At 39.6% G+C, this 10,466-nt stretch overlaps 1 long non-coding RNA gene across 2 annotated transcripts; it reads left to right on the top strand.

The window, feature by feature from the left end:
• The first annotated feature begins 1,025 nt into the window (after window positions 1–1,025).
• Window positions 1,026–3,959, top strand: LOC110802724 (uncharacterized). 2 transcript variants are annotated; one of them, XR_002537295.2, is made up of 5 exons: window positions 1,026–1,160; window positions 2,081–2,256; window positions 2,590–2,720; window positions 2,829–3,303; window positions 3,475–3,959. It is a non-coding gene; the product is annotated as an uncharacterized lncRNA (long non-coding RNA). The 2 variants fall into 2 exon arrangements; XR_008927113.1 differs by lacking the exon at window positions 1,026–1,160 and adding an exon at window positions 1,199–1,215.
• Window positions 3,960–10,466: the final 6,507 nt, after the last annotated feature.

Here is a 10,466-nt window from a genome sequence, read left to right as displayed (position 1 = left end):
TGCCAGCAAAAGACTTATAGAGGCCTTCAACATCGGAAAGTGTTTTGACATTGGATGTTGCCTCTTTTGGGTTCACTAGTTGTTGCTCCACGCGCTAGCGCGCACTGTCACCCAAATTATAAATATCTATCTTCCGAAATATTATACAAATCATAAGCCTAATTAGAGAATGAAAATTATATATTGGAGACATTTATACAATAAACGACAAGAAACATAGTTAAAAATTAATGTAGGTTCCATCAAGTTTTCTAACGCACACGTAACCTAAAAGGTGCAATGGATAGTTTAAGTACTAAAGTAGTGCAACATAAATAAGGTCTTCTTACAAAAGGTGTAGATGCATATTGTCATGATACATTACGTGGCACTAATTAACTTTCACACATACAGTAGCATGCTAGGCAAAAGGAAGACATCTTTGAAAGACATCACTGATCAGTGTAGTCCTCCAACGTTGCCTCCTCCAACTCGACTTGCTGGAGGCACCACTGTAGGGCATTGTTCATGGAGAGAGCCGATGTTGGTTACGAAGCAACTCCTTCACTACGTGTTGTCTCTTTTATTAGCCTGAAATACAAACAAGTTATGTGAGCTTCAGGGTTTGTATATCACAACTCATTAGCTAGTAATAACAATAGGTATCCAGTTCACCAAGGCTTTTGGATGTACATGAAGATGCTTCCTAAAATAATAGAAGAACCTGATGCTCTTTGCCTTTCTACGGATTCAGGGTCATAAAACTGGATTGTTTTCTTCCGTTGGAATAATGCGAACTACCAACAGAGGCAGAGAAGTCAAAAGGGGTGGGTTAACAAAGATTCCAAAACCAGTGATAGTGTTAGTGTGGTGTGAGAGTGTGAAGTTGTATACATGTTTCCTGTATAACGGGTATAAAACCAGGTCATATGAACAAGGCCGTCTTAAACTTTTCGTAGGTCCTGTTCTAATCTTGTACAAATCTTAAAAATGGGCCCCTAATATTTTAAAAAAAAAATGTGATAATCAAAATATTAATTTACAAACTTTACAATTTTATTCATACAAATTGAAACCAAAAACATAATAGGAAGTTACAACAATAAAAATAACAGGATATTACAGATTTTAGATGAAAATGTCAAAGCTAATGAACTCTACACCAGGAGAGAATATGAGAGGTGGTTACCGTCCTTATCTGGTTAACACCATTGTTAATTTATCTTCAAGATTCATGTATCTATTCATATGCCTTTTCTGTTTTAACTGAATCAATCTTAAGCCGCCTTTTACAATATTGGCCTGTTAGATGTTCATCTTTGGTGTTAGTTATAGGTTTTTGATATTATTAATTAAACATTAGGATTTATTGCTTTTTTTTTATTGAATTTATTATCTCAGAGATTGTTTATTCGGAGTATTTTTCTTGGTGTTATTGAGTTGTCTAATTTGTGATGCAACAGTGTCTTTAGCTCTATTTACCTAAAATTGATTGTTTTGATTATGCAGTAGTGATGTTGAACAATGAAGTAATTTAGATGGATCTCACATTGAAATTTTGGTTTAAGTATTATGGATTATATGTTTATTGTGTTCTCTTCGTATTTGATGGAATTATTCTGGATTATTGTGTTCCCTTGGTGTTATTGTGTTTGTTAGTTGATTTATGGTATTTTTGTTCCAGATGTCGGGATTGTCTTTGATTGAGATCGATCATGTAGGGTTTTGTTCTGAGGGATTTTGTCGATGGATAAGGTTAAATTGGAAATTAAATGCTACTTTTTCTGATGATTATTTGAATGTTCTACTAATCTGGTATTTATGCTGAAAAATTTGATTTTCTTTTGGTCCAGATATAGTGTACTTTGTCATTTATACGGCCATATATTTAGGGTTAGGGTTTATGTAGAACAAACTGTAAGATTCTGGGAATTTTGCGTGATTTTGATTTGTATTTTGTGGATCTTGGTGATGTGTTTGGTGTCAGTTTGTATTTTTTGTTGGTTTTCATTGCTTACCTTTTAATAATCCTTATTTATTTGTATCAAGCTCTGCCACTTTAGCGTAGGTGAGTACTTAAATAACATGAGTTTTGCACCAGGGAGTCTTGGTGTGGAGGGCGATGCTGAATAGGAGGAGGTTGATGATTTGGATAAGGAATTCAATTATGAAAGGGGAACCAGCAAGGCTAGACATCAATGGCAGGGAGAAGTTAAAGAACTCTCATCTTCTAGGCATGGATCTCAGCCAATTCCTCTCCTTACCAATGGTCAAGTGGTAGGTGACAAATGCCAACTTTCTTGTTCATGTTGTTTCCGTATTTTAATTGTTGGACTAGGCTTGTCATATATGTGCATCTTGTATTGTGTTTAGTTCCCAAATGGTCAGTATTTTTTTTATATAAAAGTATATTTTTGTATTCGGACTTTGAAATCTGGAAGCATATGTTTTTGCAAGAAGCTTCAAAATACTTAGTGATTCGATGCTACAAGTTGATAGTGGAGCTATTTAGTTTTTTCCAAGGTGTGTGAAGTGCAATTACTTGTTAGTGACTGCAGACTTTCAAACTTAATCTGGTAGTAATATCACTAATATTCATTATTGTCTCAGGTTTATGGGAAATACCAATTGCAAGTGCGACACTAGATAATCAATATGTGAGAAGCACGTCAGGTTCTATAGGCCCTGAGAACTGAGAAGCGTGTTAACCACTCTCTTCCTTATATTGACATGCCTGCAAGGTGATATTGTTGTTTATGCTGCTGTATTGTTACGAATCTCAGTATTCAGTATTCAGTATTCTTCTCTTTGTATGTTATACTCGATGCTAATGCCATGTGTTTTTACAGTTTATGTGAGAATTGAGGACCCTTCAAAGGACTTGAATTCTTATGGGCTTGGTAGTGTGGACTTGAAGGAAAGAGTTGAAGGTTGGAAACTGAACCAGGATAAGAATATGACTCATCTTTTCCCCGCTTTGGGGTAGGGTGTTCACTGAACGAATGTTTTTCGAATTTCTGGGTGTTTTCATTTTTATGCTCTACTCACGCTAAGAGGAGATAAAGGTTTGGGTACGTTTATATCATGCAATTCTTGAGGTGGAACATTATTCCTATCCCTTCATCGCATCTCACTCCTTATCGAGCTGGGATCATTTTAGTCTTCTTGCAATTTCATATTACCCATCCTGCGGGAGGATGCATATCCGCTATGGCTCACATTAATCATATGTGAGATCTGGTATGCAATGTCATGGATTTTGGATCACTTTCCAAAATGGTATCTTATCACCCGTGAGACGTACCTTAACAGGGTCACATTCAGGTCAGTGTGCTTTACTAATGTCTTACTCTTTAACATGTATGTAGTATGTGTTACTGGTGTAATCACCGACCCACGACTGTCTTTTTATTATGTGTGCGTGTGTGGCACTGTTGTTTTTGTGGTCATTGGGATAAGGCTCTGAATATAAAAACCATGCAATTTTTTTGGTAGGCATGACCGGGAAGGAGAGTCGTCGCAGTTAGCTCCTATTGATGTGTTTGTCAGTGGATCCTTTGATAGAGCCGCCTATCATCACAGATAATACCTTGTTTTCCATTCTACCAGTGGACTACCTAGTCGACAAATTTTCTTGCTATGTTTCAGATGCTGACATTTGAAGATTTTTCTGAAACTTCTGAGTTCTCCAGGAATTGGGTGCCATTCTGTAAGAAGTTCAACAGGAAATGGGTGTCATTCTGTAAGAAGTTTATATCAGGTGACTAGAAAGAAGATATTGTTAATGTCCTCAGTTGTGTTAGCGTCATTACTCACTGAGGTTTTGACCTTTTGAATTTTTACATTACGTATCATATCAACGTAGTCTTCCACATCAGATCCTAATTTAAAGGGTATCATTGAGTTTGATATGGGAAAATTAAAAACATAGATTATGTAGAAACTGGCCTATTTACAATATAATTTCTTTAGTTACATGAGCTTGTGCTATTAGAAAAAAGTCTGAAATATTCCTTTCAGTATTCATGGATCAATATCAATTTGCGAATTTCATGATTAGGTTTGAGGATCATCTATAAAGACAATGTTATTGAAGGTAACACATTTTCTCCTTCCTATTCTTGGTCTCTCGCTCTTCTTGTTAGTTGTTGGTTCTTTTGTGTGCCTGATTGGCTTTAGATATTTGGTATCGTGACGTTAGAGACTTTTTAATGTCAAGAATAAAAATATACTTCAATGAGGATATCATTGCTTTGCTTTCTTTTCTTTCTCTGATCCTTTATCATTTTCTTATGGATTTAGGTTATTTTCTATTTAACTCTCTGGTGGTTTTTGAATGATCACAGGTTCAGAAGCTGCAAAGAGAAAAACGATTTGACACTATTGTTATGATCCTTTTGTAGACACCTACTTTTGTCCCCATTCCCGAAAGGGAAGGTTCGATGATGAAAGCATAAATCTCCACTTGACAACGCATCTCCTATAAAATAAACGAATCTCAATTCCCCTTTTCATTTCACCCGAAACCTGATATTTATAGAAAATTGCTATTTATGGAAACCTGCTAAAAATAGTAACTGCCGTAAAAGGTAGCTTCTAAAAGTGGCAAATCATAAAGGATAGAGACCTGTCAGAATTAGGTGTTGCATTCCAACATAAATCCTAAATGAGATAGAAAACTGCGAGAATCCTATTCCTAATATGATTCGGAAATAAGAGTTACGTATTAATTAAAATCCTAACGAGCCTAGAGTTCGTAACGGGCCCAGACGCATCCCGTCACAAGATTAATACGCACTAAAAGACTCGATTAAGTTTCAAACACTACGGATTTCAGGAATCCGAATCTGACTAAGAAAACAGCCCAGACCCTATTTTCAACGCCTGGCTCTGGGCGCCGAAATTTTCGGCGCCCAGGCATGGGCGCTGAAAATACCTGGGTACGTGTTTTTTCCTAATTCTTTATGGATTAGAACTCTGCAATTCTATCTTTCCACGAACTCTTCCCTATAAATACAGCCCCAAATTCGACGTGAAAAAAAACACACAACACACAATTATATTCTGAGTATTGACTCCAACCCTTAGCCTAAGCCTCACGCTGCGAAGCTGTTCACGCGTTCTGTCGCAATCGATCCATAAATTGAACAGAACGTATCCTGTCCCATAATTGAGATTCGTTAAAAAAAAGGAGAAATAGCAAAGTCAAAGTGGTTAGTTTTCCGAGAACCGTGACGCACCTCTCAAGGGTGCGTCGTAATGTGTCAATTTTCGATGATTTAACCGCTTTCCTCGCCCTTTTTATGAACTGTTAAACTAACTAAATCTGATTGTTCTATCACGCCTAACAAATATAATATTTTTGGGAAATTGGATTATCATGCTAGGTCCCTTAATGCAATCTAAATCAGACAATCGCGATCGATCTAGTATTATATGCTGCATATTGCTAAAATTAACTCAGATTAGTTTAATAGTTAACGCATGTCCCTTCAATTATTTATGCTGAGCTAGTAAGGATATCCTGCCTCTGGAGTTATCGACGAGCGAAGTACTCCTCTCGGTAGTTACAGTCCCCCGAACCCTCAATCTCTACCTTGCGGGTGTATGTTGAGAGATCCCCACACCAGGGATCACAAGGGAACCTACGGCCGTCGTGGTCAAACATAATTGCACTCCCTTTATGTCACGATAACCGGGTTTTGTCAGTTTTTCTCATTGTCGTTAAAAACTGAATGGCGACTCCTATATTACTAGTCAATTGGGTGTAAACTCACAGGAAATCCAATTACACTTGATTGAATAAAAAGAATCGTCACACCCACGAGGGACGAGGTCACGCATTAGCCTCGTGCTTTTTCGACCTCCTCACAGTGGCGACTCCACTGGGGATAGTGAAGGAAATACTCGTGCTTGTAGGTAATCAAAATAGGCGAATGGTGAAAAGATCCTACCCCGCGTTTATTTCCCCATCAAGTTAGGACGACCTGAAAATCAGCATATTAATGTGAACGGGCAGAACCGCATAACGAATCTCGGCTCCCTCGGGAGTTGGGACTAAGGATACCTTTTTCCGCCAATAGGGGGGTGCATACGTCGCGCATGTTGCCCACTCGGTACTTGTGCAGGTAGTACACCTATCCCGAACCCAATCGCTCGCTCATTAGGTCCCTCTCGCCTGCATGCCCCCTTGGCTTGCACTTGCGGGTTGGCCTCTTGGGCGAAATTCGTCTATTGAAGACACTACCTCGACCGGGGCATGTGTTGGATCTACGATAGAAGCGGTACCAAGCCAGGCGCATATAAACTACCCATAGAAGCCTATCATAAACTACGTGACATATTTAATTTTCAAATCCATGTTTGTAATGTAGTTATGTGTAGCAAAATATGTGATTGTGTGTGACAAACTATCCTGGAAAACCAACGACCTTAAAAATTGCCCAAACACTCATAGACTAATTTGCCAAAGAGTTATACCGAAACACGTGTTCCGCAAACCCGAATGATCGCCACAAAAATAAGCGACGCTCGGGATGGCCTGTAACGAATCCCACAAACGCTGCTACACGTAAAGGACGTTATTAGGCAAGCACGCAAATCGAAGTCGCATAAACAAAAGACATAAAACGAGAACCAGCCAGGGACGCATTTTCAACGCCCCTGGCTGGGCACCAGAATTTCTCACGCCCCTCGCTGGGTGCTGAAGTTGCTGCTTGGCCTTCTGGTCAGGCGCAGCAGCCTCGGTGCCCGCGCGAAAGGAAAATACGTAGCGCAAAAAAAATGTTCATAAAAAGAAGGAAAAATTGATATTGACAGTTCCAACTATGGCCGTTTAACTTTTAAAGGTCCCAACTTTTGATTATTCTAGAGTGGTCTCAACTTTAAGGTGTGTTTTCCAAGAATGGTCCTTTGATTTATTAAACTATTAATTAAGTTGATTTAAGCATATCATACTGTTCCATTTACTTCATTTAATTAAAAAATATGATTATTGCACGAGAGATATGAGTGTTAATTAAGTTATTTAGCACTTAATTTTAACTAAGGGACCATTTTTGGAAAACACTCTCTATAGTTGGGACCACCCTGACATAATCAAAAGTTGGGACCTTTTAAAGTAAATCGGCCATAGTTGGGACCGATAATATCAATTTTTCCTAAAAAGAATTGCTACGAGGGCGCAAGAAAAGCACTCGGTTCCAAAAGCGACTCGTGAAAAAATTAATAACTCTTTGTGTCATTGTTAGGCCTCCTACGACGACAATGCTCGGCACCAAAACCGAACATGCTAATAACTATGAATGTCACACGGGCAAGTGTTTCGAAAATCCAAAGAATGACCAAAAGAAAAAAAAACCAAAAGTGTACCAACAAAAGAAAGAGTGAAAAACCAATTTGGAGAGTCGAAGTCTAGACTAAGTAATGCTTGAAACTTTGGGAACCTAAACTTTAGCTTATCTTATGCCTAGGACTGGTCCTGCCACTTGGTGCCGATCAGGGAATCAACGGTTAGTGCGTCTCGAAGATACATCGCCAACATCAGGTTTAGTGACTCCAAGCTCCGTCCGTCATCCCTCGTGTCAAGGATCTCCGCTTCCCCAACCTCGATTCGCACCTTCAAACATATCCATCGAAGATTTGCGAGACCAGATGGTCCAAATGACCCAACTGATGGGCCAATTGAAAATGGAAAATGAAGCTTTAGCGGATGCGCAAGCCAAAAATGACCTCGATAATGAGAAGAGGATTGAAAAAATGGTCCTACAGCAAACCATGGGGAGCAAATACTTCTCCCTCGGTCCTGAACCTTTTCCTGGCAAACTACCAGAAAAGTTCAGTTCATCTGACTTACCAAAGTTCAAGGCCACGGACAACCCCCGTGATCATCTACTGAGCTTTGTGAATGCCATGAACTTGAAAGGCGTGGATAAGTCCATGTACTTACCTGCCTTTCCTTTGTCCTTGGAACCTGTGTCGCTCAAATGGTACGATCACCAGCACCCTAAGCTCTTCCCCACTTGGGAAGACTTTGTCAATGTCTTCATCAAGCAATACTCGTCGAACATGGATTTCCAAGTCACCATGCGCGAGCTGGAAGTTCTCTTCCAAAAGAAAAATGAGGGTTTCACGACCTACTTTTCTAGATGGAGGGACCAGGCGGCCTAGCTAATCAATAGGCCTCCCGAAACAGAATTGGTCCAAAAATTCATTTACAACCTGGACCCGGCTTACAGACAACACCTTAGGTACCTGGGACTTGACACTTTCAAAAGAGTTTATGATGTGGGAATAAAGATCGAGGACGACCTCGCCAAAACCATACAAAGCAAACCCACATATAAAAACAACACCTATAATCGGGGTAACACATCCCAAGCCCAAGAAGTCCATGCTATAGAAGAGACTCCCGCCCGAAGAAGCCCTGGAAGATGGGTCCGAGACCGAAAGTTTGCCCCACTCGGGTCGACTTTGGTACAAGCCTTTGAAAGACTAACCAATCAAGGAAAGTTGAGACCTATAGGCAGAAGTAAACTTGTTTTCATTTTTTGATGAACTTGAGTTTAAATCACAGTTGACGAACTTAAGCATATTGCAGTAAATCATTTTTCAAGTACATAGATCTTAACTATTTTCTCCCTCATATTATAATTTCTTGGATATAGTTTTACCTACGTGTTTTTTTAATTTTGAACATGTAACCTGTCACTGCTGTCAGTATTGCCACGGGGTTTGTGTTTCTTATGAACTTGTAATTGTTTTTCTATTGTGATTTGTCTAGCTATTACTCATGGCTACCTTTACTTTGTCTTCTATTTGACAATTAACATCTTGGATTGCTTTATTGCATGTTTGCTGAAATTATGGATAGGAATGGGTCCAAGACCGTGTTAGGTTATGATACATATGACAATTCATAAATCATGCGGAAAAACCATAAAGCCAGGAAAACATATTATTTACACATAATCGTTTAGCATAGTTTAGATGCATACTCTTTGTTGCGTGCCCTCCCTAGCTGCGCCCGAACCGAACAAGAACAAGTCTTTAGGACTCTAAGTGTCGTCCCTCCGTAGATAGTCCACAGCACGTCCGGATCCGCCTTAATATTGACCAACTAGAATCGCCCTTAAGGTACTTAGAATTTTCGGCACTTTATAGGCAATTGTATGACTGAATTTTGCTCTCAAAAACTCACTTTGAATACTTGAATGCTCGATGTAAATATGTGACTCTAGGCACCTATTTATAGAGTTATGGAAAAGGATTTGGAATCCTATTAGGATACTAATTTATTTAATTATAATCCTACTAGGACTCTAATTAAATAAACTAAATCTTTTAGGATTAGATTTAATCATATGACAAATCCCGGTAGCTTTAGGATTCGAGTAGCACACAAACACACACGCACGCACAGCAGCCCACGAGGGGCGCCATGCGCGCGCGCAGCCCGCGAGCTCGCAGCCCACTGCCGCAAGCCCACACGCTGCCGTAGCCTTGGCGCGCGCTGGGCCTGCCTTGCGGTGGGCCTAGCGCAGCCTTGGCTGGTGCGTTTGTGGCGCGCTGGCTTGCTGGGCGATGGCCCGGCTTCGTGCTGGGCCTTCGTCTGGCAGGCCTCGTCCGATGCTAATTCGTACGATACGCTTCCGATTAATTTCCCGATTCCGGAATTCATTTCCGATACGAACAATATTCAATATTTCCGATTCCGGAATCAATTTCCGTTTCGAACAAATATTTAATATTTCCGTTTCCGGAATTATTTTCCGATTCCGATAATATTTCCGATTCTGACAATATTTCCGTTTCCGGCAATATTTCCGATTCCGGCAATATTTCCATTTCCGATAATATTTTCCGATACGTACCATGTTTCCGTTTCCGGCAACATCTACGACTTGGATAATATTTATATTTCCGATACGATCCATATTTCCGTTTTCGGCAATATCATCGTTTCCGGAGTATTCATTTCTTGCCTGTGACGATCTCAGCTCCCACTGAAACCAAGATCCGTCGATTCCGAATATCCATAGATGGAGTATTTAATGCCATTAAATACTTGATCCGTTTACGTACTATTTGTGTGACCCTATGGGTTCAGTCAAGAGTAAGCTGTGGATTAATATCATTAATTCCACTTGAACTGAAGCGGCCTCTAGCTAGGCATTCAGCTCACTTGATCTCACTGAATTATTAACTTGTTAATTAATACTGAACCGCATTTATTAGACTTAACATTGAATGCATACTTGGACCAAGGGCATTATTTCCTTCAGTCTCCCACTTGTCCTTAGGGACAAGTGTGCATTTCCTAATTCCTTTGTTGCTCGATGCTTGCTCTTGAACATAAGGTAAGAGTTGTCATCCTTATTATGTCCAGAGGTGTTTCTCGGTTTCAGAGTTCAACTTATCAAATAAACAGATAATCATAGCCTATGATTCATCTGAGCACGGCCATGCATGTTACAGTTTCTAGCTCT

The sequence above is a fragment of the Spinacia oleracea genome, chromosome 1, assembly GCF_020520425.1.
Source record: "Spinacia oleracea cultivar Varoflay chromosome 1, BTI_SOV_V1, whole genome shotgun sequence".
In the NCBI taxonomy this organism is placed as follows: domain Eukaryota; kingdom Viridiplantae; phylum Streptophyta; class Magnoliopsida; order Caryophyllales; family Amaranthaceae; genus Spinacia; species Spinacia oleracea.
This window is presented reverse-complemented; position numbering and strand designations above follow the sequence as displayed.